Source organism: Leptonychotes weddellii, chromosome 8, assembly GCF_054177405.1.
Source record: "Leptonychotes weddellii isolate Sample4059 chromosome 8, ASM5417740v2, whole genome shotgun sequence".
Classification (NCBI taxonomy): Eukaryota; Metazoa; Chordata; class Mammalia; order Carnivora; family Phocidae; genus Leptonychotes; species Leptonychotes weddellii.
The window spans coordinates 28,450,439-28,466,206 of NC_138376.1; the positions used below are offsets into that span (position 1 = coordinate 28,450,439).

Below are 15,768 nucleotides of genomic sequence, written 5' to 3' on the forward strand. Positions count from 1 at the left end.
CTTAAATGTTCAAAGAATTACTTATACTTCTTTCCCAAGTTCTTTCAAGGGACAAGCAAAACACTTGAAGGCCACTGCCGCTGCCCTTAGGAGACTCTAAGCCCTCAAGGGAGTGCTTTTAAAAGTTAATAGGCACAGCCTAGAGGGAAGGAGGGGCATTTCGGGGTTAGAAGTGTTCCCGGCAGGTTAACAACATGGGTGAAGACCTCAGGAGGAAAGGGCCCACTGGTGTCTGAGGGAAAGATCCAAGTCAGTGGAGCTGGCGAGGCCTCTGCGGAGGAACACTCCAGAACCTGCTCATCCCATGAACACCGACTGGGCACTTCCCGCGGGGCCGAGCCTGCACATCAGCTCCAACAACAAAGACTCTGGCCTCAGAAGTGCACAGGCCGCTGATGAGGTGCAGGGATGTTTGGGGAGATTCATCCGGCCATGAGGGCAGGGCGGCCTGCAGATGGAGGACAGTGTGGTCAGCTCCGGGCCAACGGTGTTGTCCTCAACAAGGGGTGAGGGCTTTGGGTGGGAGGTCACAGAGGCCAAGGGGAGGAGCTACGGTCCGTGAGGTGATTCAGGAGAAACACACATCCACCCCGGCTACTTGTTAGAGGTGAAGTTCAGCAAAGTGGGACAAATCCGGAGGGCTCCCAAACTTCTGGGATGAGCCGGCACAGGAGGCTGGAGCCCAGGTGGCCGGGGGTGGGGGGTGCACAGGAAGGGCCGCACAGGCTCACTGGGGCAAGGGAGGCGTGTGAAGAGGGGCCTGGCGGTAGCGGATCCCAGGAAGAGGCAGGGGCAGTGATGGGGAGGCTGGAAGCCTCAGCTGGAATGGGGTTTAGGGGTGAGTTCCACTTCCTGAGGGGCCCGATGGCTCAAGAGTTTTAAACAGACCAGTGTGCTGGACTGGAGGGATGGAGGCTGGGGGTGTGGCGGGGGGACCGCTGGGCAGAAGCCCAGCTGCTGGACCAGAGCCTCCTGGACAGACAGCTGGTAGGGCCCTGGCTCCCCAAACGGTACTACCTAATCCCCGGCTTTCTCCCTTTCGTCTCCAGGCTTGTGCTAAAGAAGTAAGATGGTGAAACTGGCAAAGCTCTCGGTGAACTTGGGTACAAATGCTGAGTGTGCCTGGTTTGTAGTGATATTTGCACTGGCTGGTGGGTGCCTGGAGCCTGCGCGGACAGCCACAAAAGGCAGGCCATGTGGCCCAGGGGCATGGCACCTTCCCGGCCCATGAGGGAGGGACACACTGCCCCCCACCCGCCCCCACCCCGGGCCACCCAGTGCTTCCAGGACAGCGGCAATTCCCACCCTGCTCCCTTTTTTCCGCCGGCCTACTGGCCGAGAGGGGCCGCTCAGCTTCGATTCTGCCCGTGTGGCGAGTCTGCTGCTGGATAAGGGCCTGTCTGTAGGCACAGGTGCCCTGGGAGCGGGCAGGACGCAGGGCAGGGCTGGTGGGCACCTGCTCCTCTCGCTGAGGGGGGCGGCACAGCTGTGGCAGACAGTTGCAGGGGGTGGGGGTGGGGGGACAAGGAACTGTCCCTCCTTCGTCCCAGGGGCTCTGTGGCCACCATGGCTCAAGCACGCGCACCGTGCACACACACACACAACCTCCTACTGTAGAATCGGTTCACAGAGGAGAAGACATGTAATGGCAACTGTGAGATTATAGTTAAATTATAAATTCCGTGCTTACCTTCCTGCATCACTATTTTCCCCATATTCCCACCTCAATTCATTTATCTACCGCTGTTTCAAATTTCGCATCTCCAACTCTAATATGGAGGCCATGTGTCTTCAGGTCTGTCCTGTTCATTTTGGCAGAGCCGGGTTCCTTGGAGGGAGCGGATTTCTCTCCTTGAAGCTCAGGGGGCCCTGTTCTCACCATGGTGCTTCCTGGGGGCCTCGCGGTGCCAAGTCACCCCCATCCTCCTCCCTTTTCCTTTCTTCCCTTCCTTTCTGCCGTTAGAGCAAATCTCCCTGTTTGGGCCCATCTGCAGGTGCTTACCTGGCAAGAGCCCGACGGGAGGGCTGTTGTGATTCTGACCTGTCTGGGCCATCAGCTCTGACCTGCACCACGCAGGGCAAACCTGGACATCTGAGCGGCCGCTATTAATCTCTTCTTCTCCATCAGTTTAATGTTCTTTAAGCTTTTCAAGTGACAAGACCATCTTCGGGCAGGTTAGCGACGGCCTCTCTGGCCTTATGAGCACTCTTCTTTCTAAGCGCAGGTGGGGCTGTTGGGGGCACACCAGGCCAGCCCCCCAAAACACCCCTCCACTGCCTGGAGCCCCACCCGCACCCTCTCTCAAGCCCCTCCCTGGAACTTCTCGCAAGCCAACAGACACCCTGTTCTCTTTCCCAGTCCAGTCTGGTCACACTCTGTCCCCAGAGCCCACGTCTCCACCCTCTGACAGGGAAATGTGCACATGCTGTCCTTACTGCACCTGCCCCATCTCTGACCCTGAGTCCTTAGCCTGCCCCATCAGGCTCTCTAGCCCGTTATTTGTGCAATCCTGCAGCCTGCGCTCTCGGCTCATAGCTCCGGAGACTATTCCTCAGGCCCTGGGGCTGATGGTCATCCGTGCATTGACTGATGCTTGCCCAGTCCTCATTACCTTCCCTCTGTATGGAAGGGGTTTCTACCCCTGTGCACCTGAGAGCTTCTCTGTGCCCTTAATTTCTGGGCAAGCTCTTGCCCCACAAGCCCTGCGAGCCTTCAGGCCTCCCGCCCCCAAAGCCTGGCCCACTCCTGCCTCTGTCTACCCATCTCAGCAACCTTGGGACTCAAGGACCAACGCATGGTTGTCCCTTCTCCCACGCAGGCCTTGCACAGGAATAAACATATCACTGTTTCAATTCTGGATTGAAAAATAAACTTAAAAAGCTCTCTGTGGGGCCAGGCACTATCGGCTGGCCCTTCAGAATGTGCCTTTCATCTCGGAAAGGGTCCCATCAGCGTCCCTACTCTGAGGGGCAGGGGGCTTCTGCTCTGCACGGCACTGGGAAGGCCTGGGAGGACTGTCTATAGTGGGCACCTAATAAATGCTCGCTGGCCTGCCTCTTACTGCCCTCCTTCCCGCTGTCATTCCCACTTCCAGCCTGCATTTCTCTCTTCCCTAACTTGGGTGATGTGAACGGCACAACCGTCTTTAGCCCATTTAACCAACCTGCTTTAAAATAATAGTGCAAATGGCTGTTAGTCCCCACACAGCCAGCAATAGTGCCAATGAATCTCCGCGGGCTGTTTTCATGTACCGCTAGGGCTGTCCCTCCTGAGAGAGCCTAGGCACAGCTCCCGGGGCACCTGCGGTGGGCCCCGCCCCCCCCTTCTGAGTTAGGGCAGACAGGAGGCTGTGGACCGCCCGGCTGCTGGCTGCCTGACCGAGCCCCGCTATGGCCCCACAGCGGGCATGCAGGTGACCAGACAGGAGGGACGGGGCCACCTCCAAGCCGGGCTTCAGTCTGGGGCCCAAGGGTGTCCCTGAAGGACCACTGAACTTCAGTGTGGGTTCCCTAAGCATCTCCGGAGAGCCAAGCAGGCTCTGCCAGATTCAAAGGCAACACACAGGAAACAGTTGCTTTTAGGAAGTCACAAACGGTGTGCTGATGGTTCTAAGGGAAAAAGGGTGTGTTACAAATGGGAAGATGGGTCAGGCCTGGAGTCAATGAAGAGGTAAAATGTGTAGTGGGAGTCAGAACAAGCAGGCAAAGGGCAGGCGGAAGTCGGGAAAGGAAGGGTGCCTCTGGGTGCCAGGCATAGAGAGGGCAGGGCGAGCCCCACATGTGTGGGAGGAGTGGCCGGAGGAATCGGGTGACGGGTGTGGAGGTCAGGAGGTCTGAGCGCATCCATTCATTTACTCCACAACACGTACAAGGCACCTGCCGACCACGTGGGTCCTGGTCCCTCAGAGGGTGCACCATCCGGTCAGGACAGCAGACACATTCGTGGACGAGCAAGGAGCTCTGGGCCTACAGGGAGCCATGAGGGCACGGAGGGGTGCCCAGCCAGCTGAAGGGGGAGTCGGGAATGAATGCTTCCTGGGGGTGGAGATGTCTGAGCTGGGTCGGGAAGCTGGAGGCAGCCAAGCAGGAAAGGCCAGAGGAGGGAGTCCTTGACGCAGCAGGAGAGGGGAGCTCTCCAGCCAAGGGTGATGATGGAGAGAGCAGGGGGGTACGGGGTGGGTGGCAGTGGGGGGCATGGCTCAGGGCAGCACTCTGAAGGGCTGGCCAGACCTGAGCAGGGGGCCAAAGGCTCCGGACAGAGGAGGCTCTTAAAAAAGCATTCAATTAAAAATATTACAAAAGGAATACAAATAATAAAACTGTCTAAAGGGTGGGGGGAGTCTAAAGGAATAAGGTAGGGACAAGAAACCCTTAAACTCTGAAACCCCCTGAGGTAGACTTCAGTGATCTGGGATAAACAGGAAAGAGTCATTTTTAAAGGAAGAATAACAGAACTTGAGAACAGACATGGTGAGATGGACATAGGAAAGAAAAGGGTCCGCAGTGGCTGGAAGGATTCTCTGGGAGGACAGAGATGGCAGCCTGCCTCGCTAAGAAGGTGGCAGCAGCAGGGTCCCAGGCTCCAGGCTCAGCCAACCTCCAAGGGCCTGTCCTTGCCTTCAGATCCTTTCCCTGTTTTTGTTTTTTAAACTTCAAGGCATCCCACTGAGCACAAACATGGACCAGGGCGCTGAGTGGGGGTGGGTGGGGTGTGGGGGGTGGGGGGTGGCTGTACGGTGCCCCTGCTGGTATGAGTTTACTTCCCTGCAGAGGAGGCAACAGTGTGCCCAAGGTCCCAGGAGTGAGTGGAGGGATTCAACTTCAGGGCCGAGCAGCTCTTAAGCCTGCTCATCCCTCTGCAGAACAGCGTGCCGGCCCCGAACCCAACACAGCACAACGCCAACACCCAGCCAGGCTCTGGGCTCCCGCACCTCACCACCATCATCTCGTGCAAGACTGGGCACCTGGGCACCCAGAGAGGGGACCTGACTCTGTTCTTGCGAGCAGGGCTCGGAAGTGAGCATGTTGGGGAAGAGAGGCGGCAGGGCCTCTGCTCTGTTCACAGGGAGACCAGGGGAGGTAGCTGAGGGCTTGGGGAGTCCTCACTACTCCCCAGGGGCACGGGCTGCCCCCCGAAGTGTCCGCCTGTGGGGCCGCAGCCTGAAGCTCCTCTGCCTCCCTCTAGGGGAGAACAGCCAGGTCCTGAGTTTCTCTGCTCAGAAGCTTGTGTCATTCCATTTCTTTCCCGCGAACCTTCCCAAGACTGCAATACCCCTTGGAAAGGATGTGACCAAAAGTGAATGAGGCGTACAGGGCAGTCGCACCACTGATTTATGCAAAACCATTACCACGGCCGTCGCACCATTCTCCCATCCCCTTTTCGGCAATCATGTATCCCATTAGCCTGTTTGATTGCCACTGCTCACAAAGGGGCACCTTCGCTGAACCAGCTTCAGTGGCCTCTGGATCTGTCCCCCGAGAGGAGCCGGCTAATTTGGAATGTAGTCGTGTGTATGAATCTGACACAGCTTGAGTCACTATCCGGGTGTCCTTTTTTGTAGCTGCTGTTTATTATCACTTTGCCTTTCCTCTCTGGGAGCCATAATTCTCGACACGTTTGAGAGAGTCTGGGGCGTTCTTTTCTCAGGGAGCCACCTGCAGGGGACGTGCACAGCTGCGCTGGCCTGTGCTTGGGCAAGCCCCTCGGCCGCGGGCCGTGCCGCCCTTCATTATGGGGGCTCCCCAAGCACGGTGTGCTCGACAGAGCTTCGAGGCGCTTAGACACACGGAAGCCTCGGCTCATTTTCCCAGGTTGCGCTAAGAGTCCACCGTGAACTGTAGCAGAAATTGGGAAAATTTAATAAATGTTGATCCATGGCTCTACCTTGCTTTTCTGGTTTCTCCTGAGTAATTTTCCCAGACTGCTCTCATGCCTGCCAGTACAAATAGGATTCCTGACTTTCGACTTAAATTTCCAAGGTGACATATCTTGATAAAATAGGTAACCGCCTCTCAGGGATATGTGCCCATAAGTCAGGCACAAAGACACGGCTTCTGGGCAATGCCACCCCGAAGACCGCCTGCTCGGCTTTCCCCGTGTCCACGGCAGTGGCACTTGTACCCACGCTGCGTTCCATGAGCGCTCAGGGATCCCGACGCTGGTGACAAGGAACGTCTTTCTTACACCCACCGTGGGAGATCAGGTTAAGCGTCCCTCTGCAGTCTGCTGGGATGTTTCACTTTTTGTTCCTCTAAAACTGAAGTCCAAGTGCCTCCAGCAAAACACCCTTTTTTATGAGCAACAGTTCTGTCTATGTTCATCCGAACAGCCCAAAACATGGTTTTCAGTTAAGAAACCCTTTTTTAACGGGAGACATTTCCAGATTGTGAACAATACTTTTTCAGTATTGCTTCGGGGTGACACGATGCCCAAACCGTTTTTGCACAACTATCCAATCCTAATAGGCACAGGAGTACGATTCCTGGTGACACTGCCTATGTATGGCAAGTTCTTGAACTTTCCAATACCACTTTCCCACATTCGCGTAGGCCAGGGCTCCCACAGATCCCTGGAACTTTATGGCTTGGAAGGTTCTGGAAAAAGAGCCTTTCCAATACATATCACTCCAGGCAGCCCTGCAATCCCTGGTTACTGTTTTTTCTGTGTGCACACTCCAGAGTTCTAGGGAGAACAATTTACTCTCTCATCGTAATTATCTTGGCCCCGGAGTGTGTTAGAGGTATCTTTTTATTTTTGAAAAAAAGACTAAGAAACAAAACAAGGGAAATGTTCCAGTTCCCAGGTAGAACCTGGTAGGTGTGGCCTTGCCAAGACCCCCTTCCCGCTGGAGGGGCATCTAGGAGCCTGCCTGTGCCCCCTCGCCCTAGGAGGCCAGCTTGAGTAGCCCCAGCTGTCCGGGACAGTTCTTCACTTCCTCTGGCTGCATGGAGATCCTGGGTAGTGGCACTGGGCAGTGGGACACCGCTCGAGATCAGTATCCGCACAAGCCCGACGTCTCCCTTTGTCTCGCCGCAGGGCGGCTTAGCTTCTGTGCACACCCTCCCCCAGGCCAGTAGGTTAGTGCAAGAGTTACTGCTGCTCACGATATGCAGAAGGACTGTGGAGTGTTTGGAACGATGACCTGCGCTCACTGCTGTGCCACTCTCCCCCTCTCTTCCCAAGCAAATCTTTCATAATCGAGATTTAAGAAGAGACGCCTGTAACAGTTTGTCTTTTATAATTATGCTACGAATTAAATATTTATTATTAAATATTATTAAATATTTTAAATATTTTCCTGCTTTTTCTGTCTCACTGGGAAGGAATCTTTAAGACTGAATTCACTCTCATTTTTTTTTAAGATCTTATTTATTTCTTAGAATGAGAGAGAGAGCACGAGCAGGGGGAGGGGCAGAGAGAAAAGCAGACTCCCCCCTGAGCCCGGAGCCCGACGCGGGGCTCCATCCCAGGACCCTGGGATCATGACCTGAGCCAAAGGCAGATGCTTAACTGACTGAGCCACCCATCACTCTCATTTTGAAGACAAGTGTCCTGAGAGTCAGGGAGTAAAGTGACTTGTTGGGGGTCACAGGGCTGGTTGGGGGTGAGGCTGGTCCCAGTGCTAGGGTCTCCTGGACCGCACTTGATGAGTGTGGTGAGGCCTTCCCTTCCTTCCACTCTCCTCTCTCTCTCTTCCTCGGCTCATCCCCTACTTTGCTAGCCTGTGCATTATGGCTAGGTCTCAGAGCTTACTTCTAGACCCTCCCCACCCCTTTCTTCTTAGCCTGACTTCTGAGGTACCTGACTTCAATCATGATCTAAAGTGTAGTCCTTAAATCCACATTTTTGTCTGGATGGCTCACCTTTAACCTCCCCCTTCACCGTGTCCTAGAGTTTCTTGCAACTAAATGCTTCCAGACTTGCCCACAGCCATCACCTGGCCATTTTCCAAGGTCATGGGGATTATAGCCTGGTGCAATCTTCCGTTCTTCCTCATCCCTCAGATGCAGGTTGTCATGAGGGATTCCTGAGAGCTTATTTCCCTCAGAACCCTGCACTAAAGCTCTGGCCCTCGGTCTGATTTATGGAGGGGCTACGGTGTGGGGGACAGGGGGCTGGGTGCTGGGACACGAAGATACCAGGACACCATCACTGCCCTCAAGAAGTGCAGCGTAGTGGAGGACCTGGGCAAAGCCTCTGCAGTACTGTTAGGTAAACTCACAGGTGCCAGGTTGGCTTACCTGTCCATGCCAAGGCCTCCTGTTCCTGTGCTTACCTTGTGCCTGGCCCACACCCAGTCCTGCCCCTGCAAATACCACCTCTGCCTTGCATACGCCCCACAGGGCATCCAGGTGCCACCGGAAGGCTGGTTTGTGCCGGTTATTTCTCTTCTGAGCACGTCTGATTTTGGCACCTCCCTCCCCCATCACTGCCATGTGACACCCCCCGGATGGCCAGGTTCCCCGTCCCTGGCAGAAGTGGCAGTCTGAGGTCAGGAGCTCTCTGAGGGAGAGGCTCATGGGTCCATTTGCTCTGTTAGCCCTCAGAGTCTCGGCCCCCAGGATGTTTGCTTCGGTTCTGGTGCTGACCGACCAGGAATTCTGGCCTGGAGAGCTAGCCTATGGCTGTGTGGAGGGACACCTGCCTTTGGGGGCTTAGAGCACAGCCTCTAGAGGATGCTGCAAGGGGGAAACCCCGGGGGAGCCACCGAGGGTGTGACCAGACCTGGTGGGGGTGTCTGGGAAATAATGATAGAGTTTTTTTGTTTAAAAACAAAACAAAACAAAACAAACCAAAAAGAGTCCTTTTCCCTGTTTTTGTGTTTTTTTTCTTCACTGGAACCACATGTTGCTATGGGAACGAGGACGGCCCTGGGACCCACAGCCACTCACCGGCCTGACAGAAGCCTGTAAATAAATTCTGCCTCGCTCCAGGCTCCGCGCTGAGTGGTCCTGGAGGGCAGCTCAAGCAGCCACTTGCAGACTCTGTCCTGCTGGCGCCGGCTCAGGCGACCCTCCTGCGGCAAGCTCCCGAGCTGCTTGCTATTCCCTGCACCAGCATGCGGAGGAGTCTGCCACCGCCCACCCCCCACGACCCTCCGCCGCCCAGTCTCATCCATGTCTCTCCAGTCCCCAGCGCCAGGCTCATGTGGTCCATTTTAGAGATGAGGAACCCCCTCCTCAGGCCCCGGGCCCTGCCTCCGTCCACGTCAGCTGTGCCGTTGGCCTCCCTGTGCTGCGCGCCGGCTCTGGCCTGGACGGCTTGCTCTTCACCTGGCTGACTGCTACCAGCCCTCAGCCAGGGCCCTGCCTTGGTTTCTCTCCTGGACCTGGCGCAGGCTGGCGCCTGAAGTGTGCCCACGGGAGCCATCTGCTCACCATGTCTGACTGTGCTGGGCAGAGCTGGGCTCATTTCTGTGGCTTTTATTGTGCCTTTTTGGGAGACAGAGCAGTCTGGATGTTTTCAGAGATCAACTGCCCGGATTCAAATCCTGACTGGCACTTGCCGGCGGGGTGACCTTGGGCAAAACACTTAACATCGCTCAGCTCTAGTTTCCTCATCAAATTTTCCTTTTTGATTAAAATATTTTTACTGGGAAAACCATGCACTAAAGAGTGCATGAAATGCAAATGCGCAGCTTGTTGAATAACTATATAGTTATTCATAGACTCCTCTAGGGTCAAGAACCCAGGAACGCTGCCGGTGTCCCTTGGTCCCTCCACGTGGCCGGCCCTTCCTGATCCAAGCTTCCCCACCCTGAGGAAACCACAATTCAGGCTTTAATAATAATTATTCCTTTGCTTTTTTTTAAAGAAAAGTTTTACCACCTGTGTCCACATCCTTATAATGTGATAGCTTACTTTTGCCTGTTTTTGATAATCCTACTATATGTATTCTTCTGTGTCTGGCTTCTTTCCTTCGACATGCTGTGATACTCATCCCGTGGATCACAGCCCGACGATGCGTGGCTTATCCATTGTCCCTGCACGGATGACTGGGAGGTGTCCCGCTTGGGTCTGCTATAAACAGTGCTGCTGTGAGCATCTTCATTCTTGCATCTGGAACGTGTGTAAGAGCTTCTTTAGAGAATAGACACAGGTATGAGATGCTTAGCCATAGGGTAAGCATGCACATGTTCAACTTTAGATGTTACCGAACTCTTCTCTTCAGGGACCACCTCAGTTTATACTCCCATGGTGCTGGATGCAAACTGTCCACTGTTCCTCATCCTTGCCAACACTTGGTACTGAGCCTCCTCATTTTTAAAAAATGGGTGAGAGTAGAATCTACTTCACATATGCCGATCAGATAGTGTCATTAGCCTCAAGGGCGTGCAGTAGGGCCTGGCACCTAGTAAGTGCTCAGTAAATACGAGCTGCTCTTATAATTTACAATAAGAATAATCGTTACTGTGAGGGGCTTCAACTAGGACATGTGGAGGTATGTGGCATATTTACCTTTCCACTTACAAAAGTGTCTGGTTTCAGAAACTCTTCAGTGTGGCTACACAAAGTCTACCTCTGGAGTGCCACGGGCTCTTGATGGTGAGAAGCTGTAGCACTAAATCCTTGCCTTTGGTGGCTGAGGATGCACGAGGGAGAGATGGACGGACAGACCGAATGGTTCATTCGCTCCCTCTGCTGACAGGTACTCCATCTGTAAGCGCACCGGGCCCATGCAAGGTGCCGGGACACACAGGTAAATATGACACAGCCTCTCTCCTCAGCTACATACATGCAGTGGGTGAAAAGGAACCCTGAGGGCAGCCAACAGCCTGGCAAGTCCCTCCGCAGCTTTGGTTACTGACTCGGCAAAGGCTCTCGCGTGGGTTCTTGTGAGCGGGACTCCAGTCTTTCTACTTTGCAGACAGTTTGTTTTTCCCACAGTCCTTTTGTTCCCCCAGGGTCTAGCTATGTCCCTGAGCTCAATGCCTCCTGAAAAATCACTCCAGAACTTGCTCTCAAACCCAGGCTTTCATAAAAGCCATAAACCGCCCCCCCCAAGACCAGGTATAACTTCTGTTTCCTTTAATCCACAGACTGCTTTTCAGAGGTTCCCCAGACGGATCCCGTTTGGACCCCGTCTGATTTCCGGGGATGGAGGTGTGCGCGTCCGTGGCTCTGCTACGATCATTACTGAAATGGGAAGGAAGGGGTCTGCATGGGGCGCCGCATCCCAGCCAGCACGGCTTGGCCACAGTCACCAGCACTGTAGCTTTGGGTCTGCCAGGACGCGGGTGGTGCCGTCCCCAGGGCCCCGGTTCTACCCTTTTTCAGACAAGAGAGGCCTGGAGAGGGGAGCAACGTCTGCCTCCTGGGCACTCGGAACTGATCAGCGGTTGAGGCAGATGGGCCACTGCGCTGGAATGAGAACGCCATCTCCAGCCTGGCACCGAGACCAGCATAACGTGCCCGAGGAAGCAGCCGAGGAGGACCTTTTTGGCTGCCGGCCCTGGGGAGACTCAGACAAATGGAAGCAACTGAAGGAGAGGAGGACGAGAGGGCGGCTGTGCTGAAAGACACGTGTCTGCCATCTAGTGCTAAGCGTGACAGGAAGACAAAGGAGACCCTGCGAGCGCGCAGAAGACGTGCAGGAAAGGCGTCCAAGGGTAAAGGAGAGGGGCCCGAGCCATGCGAGAAGCACGCCAGGCGCAGGGGAGATTATGGAGCAGAGGATGACAAAGCACACGCTGGGGGGGACCGAAAGGAGAATGTTCTCGGGAGCTAAGATAAATGGCAAGGATGATGCCAAGTACACGAGGGGCAGGAGGTCACTGACGGAAGGGGAGGGGTCTGTAAGGTAAGCAGTAGGGAAATTGATTGACAGGGGTCATAAAGGTAGCTAAAAAATTAAATGAATTCCTCGCTGCGGCGCTCACAAAGGAAGATGAGAGGCAGATGCCAGCAGCAGACAGACACCCCCCAGAGGACAGGGATGAAATGCTGCAGGAAATCAGAAGGAAACAGGTGATCAAGAAATGTGAACGTCTGCCGTGGCTGGGGCTGCTGTCATCCGAGAGCCCGGTGGCCGGGAAGCGGGGAAATTAGCACGCGGCTGACACACGTGGGCCTCGCACGCAGGACGGCCTGGCCTCGGGGGCAGGACACACACGTCTATACTGCGCAAGGGATGCCAGGCTGGTTTAGCTCCGGGGGGGGGCGGGGGGTTCTGCTATTCCAGCAGCGGGCGGGATGTGGGGGTCGGGGTAGTTTCCAGCCCCACAGCAACACAGCTGCCAGTAGCCCCCACCCCGGGACACACTGTGCGGGCTGCTTCCCACCTTCTGTCCCAACAGCCAACCCCCCCCCCCCACCACGCTCCTCAAGTCACAGGCGCCTCTGAGCGATGCTCCCCCTGCCATCCCCTGCCTGACCTCCTCTCTGGATGGGGCAGCACCTGCAGAAAACGGTCTTCTGTGGGGGATGGGGTAAAGTGACTCACCCACATTTCTCTTTCTGTTACCCACACGTGCTAAAAACCAATTCCATCTACACTTCTTGAAATTACCAAAAGCCCTTGGTAACACTCAGTATCTAAAGGTCCCGGCTCTGACTGAATGAAGGTCCCTGACGTCACTTGGCAAACAAGCAGTGACAGGCTGAGGAAACCCTGCTTCTCCCTCTACGACCCTCACCTGTGAGAAAGAAGCACCCTGACCCCAATATTCTCATTGACGGCGGGGTTCTGGCTTCCATGGGACAAGGGATGGGGCTTGTCCTGGACCCCCCAGCTGTTTTCATTTCCTGACTGTGCCCCCAGCCTCCTTTCCCTGGCTGTCTGGGCCATCCGACCTCTCCTCTGGGGCTGCTTACCCCCAGGACTCCTGCTCGAGCAACCTTAGTCACCCCTCTTCCCCTAGTGCAACCTTGTCTCTCACACCTCTGAACATCACCACACCGAGGTATATACATTCCCACTGTTCTCTAAGATAGGTGATACTTTGTCCAAAATGATGCCCCAGAAACTAGCATGCTGCAGAAAAGAATGCTGTCTTTGAGAGTTTGCTATATTCCGGATTCCCAGGGAGACTCAGCACTTCTGGGTCTTCTCATGTGCTCTGAGAAAGGCAGTTTGTGGGTCTTGCCTTATGATCCGGTTCATTATTTACTTTATGCTTTAGGACGTTCCCCAGTTGGCAACACCACATTCAGAATTTCTTCCCCGAACAGTAAGTGACTCAGTAAGGGCAGCTGAGCAAGTTGCTCATAAGCCAAATGCAACAGATCACCAATTAATTAGTGGCCTACTAGTCAACCCATTCAAACGGGCTGGTCAATGGGGTTAGAGCTCCCTGCCCAGACAGTTCAGGAAACTCATCCAGAAAGAGACAATCTTGCACTCCAACTTCAGGGTTCTGTAATGGGAAATGGTTCTTCATGCGGTCATTGAGGTGATAGGGTTGGGGCTAAACTCTGGGAGACCGTCATCAGACTCACCCCAGTGGCTCCTTGGCCCTCTCTGACCTAGAATTCCTTCTGCTGAAATACCTAACTGCAGAATCCCATGGAGGAATTAAAGACAGAACTGCTTGGGTTTTTTTGGATGTACTACATAAGAAATAAGTGACTGAAAATGAAAAATATTCAATTTACCTTGATTTAGTATTATGTAAAGATAGTTTTCCAATTTGGTACATAATAAACACATAAAAATCGGGATTTATTGGCAAAATTTTAAAAATATGCTGAGTAATGTATGGAATTGTTGAATCACTACATTGTACCCCTAAAACTAATATAACACTTTATGTTAACTATACTGGAATTAAAATTTTTAAAAAAGAAAAAAATGTTTAAAAATATGATGATATTTGGTTTGGGGCTCAAATATATATTAAAATACAGATTCAAATTTACTTTTGTTACCTCATAAAAAAAAAAAATGCTTTTTATGACCTGATGTTTAGAGTTCTTTAATTTTGTGCCTTAAAAAAAATCTCAATTTGTTTACTTTTATAATTTTCAGGTTTGTGAAATGAAGAGGTAAGAGAGAAAGTTTCAGGCTTCTGTTTATCAGCTCTTCTCTGCAAGAAACACATTGTAGGCATGTATCATTTTTGTTCTAAATGAATAAAAAGGCAAAATGAATATAAATTATCACAATATTTTCACTTTTTAAAATGTGTTTTGAAGTACCAGAAACACCTTGACGTGTTCTGGAGAATTCTCATTTGACAAACACAATGCATGAATCGGGCCAGCTATATAATGTGCAGGGCTCAGCACAAAATGAAAATGTAGAGCCTCTCATTCAAAAAGCAGGAAAAAAGCTTCTTCTTTCCTCCCACAGTTTCTCTCCTGACCTGACACAGGGTTTTCCTTTGTTACTTCATGTTGTAATCCCTCGGTCAGGGGAACTCCTAAGGCTAGGGCAGACCCTCACAGGCACCCGGGGCCCTATCCTGTGACTCGGGTGAGATTCATACCAGACCGGGACCCTCCCTGCAAACATGCTGGGCCCCCACAGGGAGTGGAGGGTGGCAGTGGTCAAGGGGAGGCTAGAAGGGGGAGGCTGGGCAGGTCCAGGCACCAGGGGCCAGGGGGTGGGTGGCTGAGAACCTGTCCTGGGAAGGCCAGAGGGGGCAGAGATGGGCCTGTGTGGGAGCTGAGGCTCCCAGCCCCTGGTGAATGCTCCATTGTCCCATGCGGCTGCCCTTATAAAAACAAATTCATAGGTAAAATTATGAAGAATTCAAGATGGTGCTGGTGAGCATTAAACCCCAAGCACAGAGCCCCCTTCTGGGTGTGGAGCCCCATGCAACTGCCCTGGTCACACGCCCAGGAAGCCAGTCCCAGACAGATCTGAGAGAGCAGCTTAAGGTGAAACTGCAGAGCGGTTACTATTCTGATGCCTTTCATTTCCCTCTTGAGTTTCAGCCTTACTCCTCCTTATGATTCCTGTCTTTAACCAGCAGTCCTTCAGAGGTTCACACTAAACACACACGACTGCATAAAAAGCAAGGGCGTGATAAGCAGATGAAGTCAACAGCGCGGCCAAATGCGAGATACCACTGTCTCGCCATTAGTGCTCACTCAACACCCACTCAAAGAACAGGAAAGGTAAGTAGTTAACTTACAGTTGACTGACACTAGTCTCACCTTAGGTGGTGTGCGTGAATGCCCAGGTGCCTCCGTAAGTCCACTGGGAATCCATGCTGTGCAGGGGAGGGCAGTCCAGGTATGTCTAGCTCAGTCCTGGTTTACACTTGCTGTCCCGGTATAATTATTAATAGTGCCCTCCCTCACACTCAGGTGTCCTGGTTTCTCTATTCACCAAGGGCACTGTTTTTTCTTTTTTTTTTCTTCTTTATTTATTTTTAATATTTTAAAAAGATTTTATTTGAGAAAGAGAGAGCGTGCATGAGAGCAAGTAGGGAGAGGGGCAGAGGGAGAGGGAGAGGGAGAAATAGAATCTTAAGCAGGCTTCACGCCCAGTGTGGAGTCTGACTCGGGGCTCGATCCCACGACCCTAAGACCATGACCTGAGCCAAAATCAAGAATCGATGCTTAACTGACTGAGCCACCCAGACGCCTCCTGTCCTCTGTTTTCTGATCCAGAGGAACCCCAGTGCATTTCTCTGGGGCCATTTACATTCCAGAGAAAATAGCATGGCAATGTTCAAGGCTCAGGCCCGCACCTGACTGCTGCCCTGACTGTGGGTGCTCAAAATGGGGCAAAACAACCAGCCCACTCTTCCCTCATGCAATCCCAAAGTGGAGGAACAGTACAAACAGCATGGTCCCCTGGAATGATCCAGGCCTGGATGC

General features: G+C 53.3%; 1 protein-coding gene across 4 annotated transcripts in view; it reads right to left on the reverse strand.

Annotated features, from left to right (window-relative positions):
• The window catches only part of BTBD9 (BTB domain containing 9), a 411,265-nt gene that overhangs the window by 20,050 nt on the left and 375,447 nt on the right, over nucleotides 1-15,768 (reverse strand). The gene's annotated exons all lie outside the window — the stretch shown is intronic.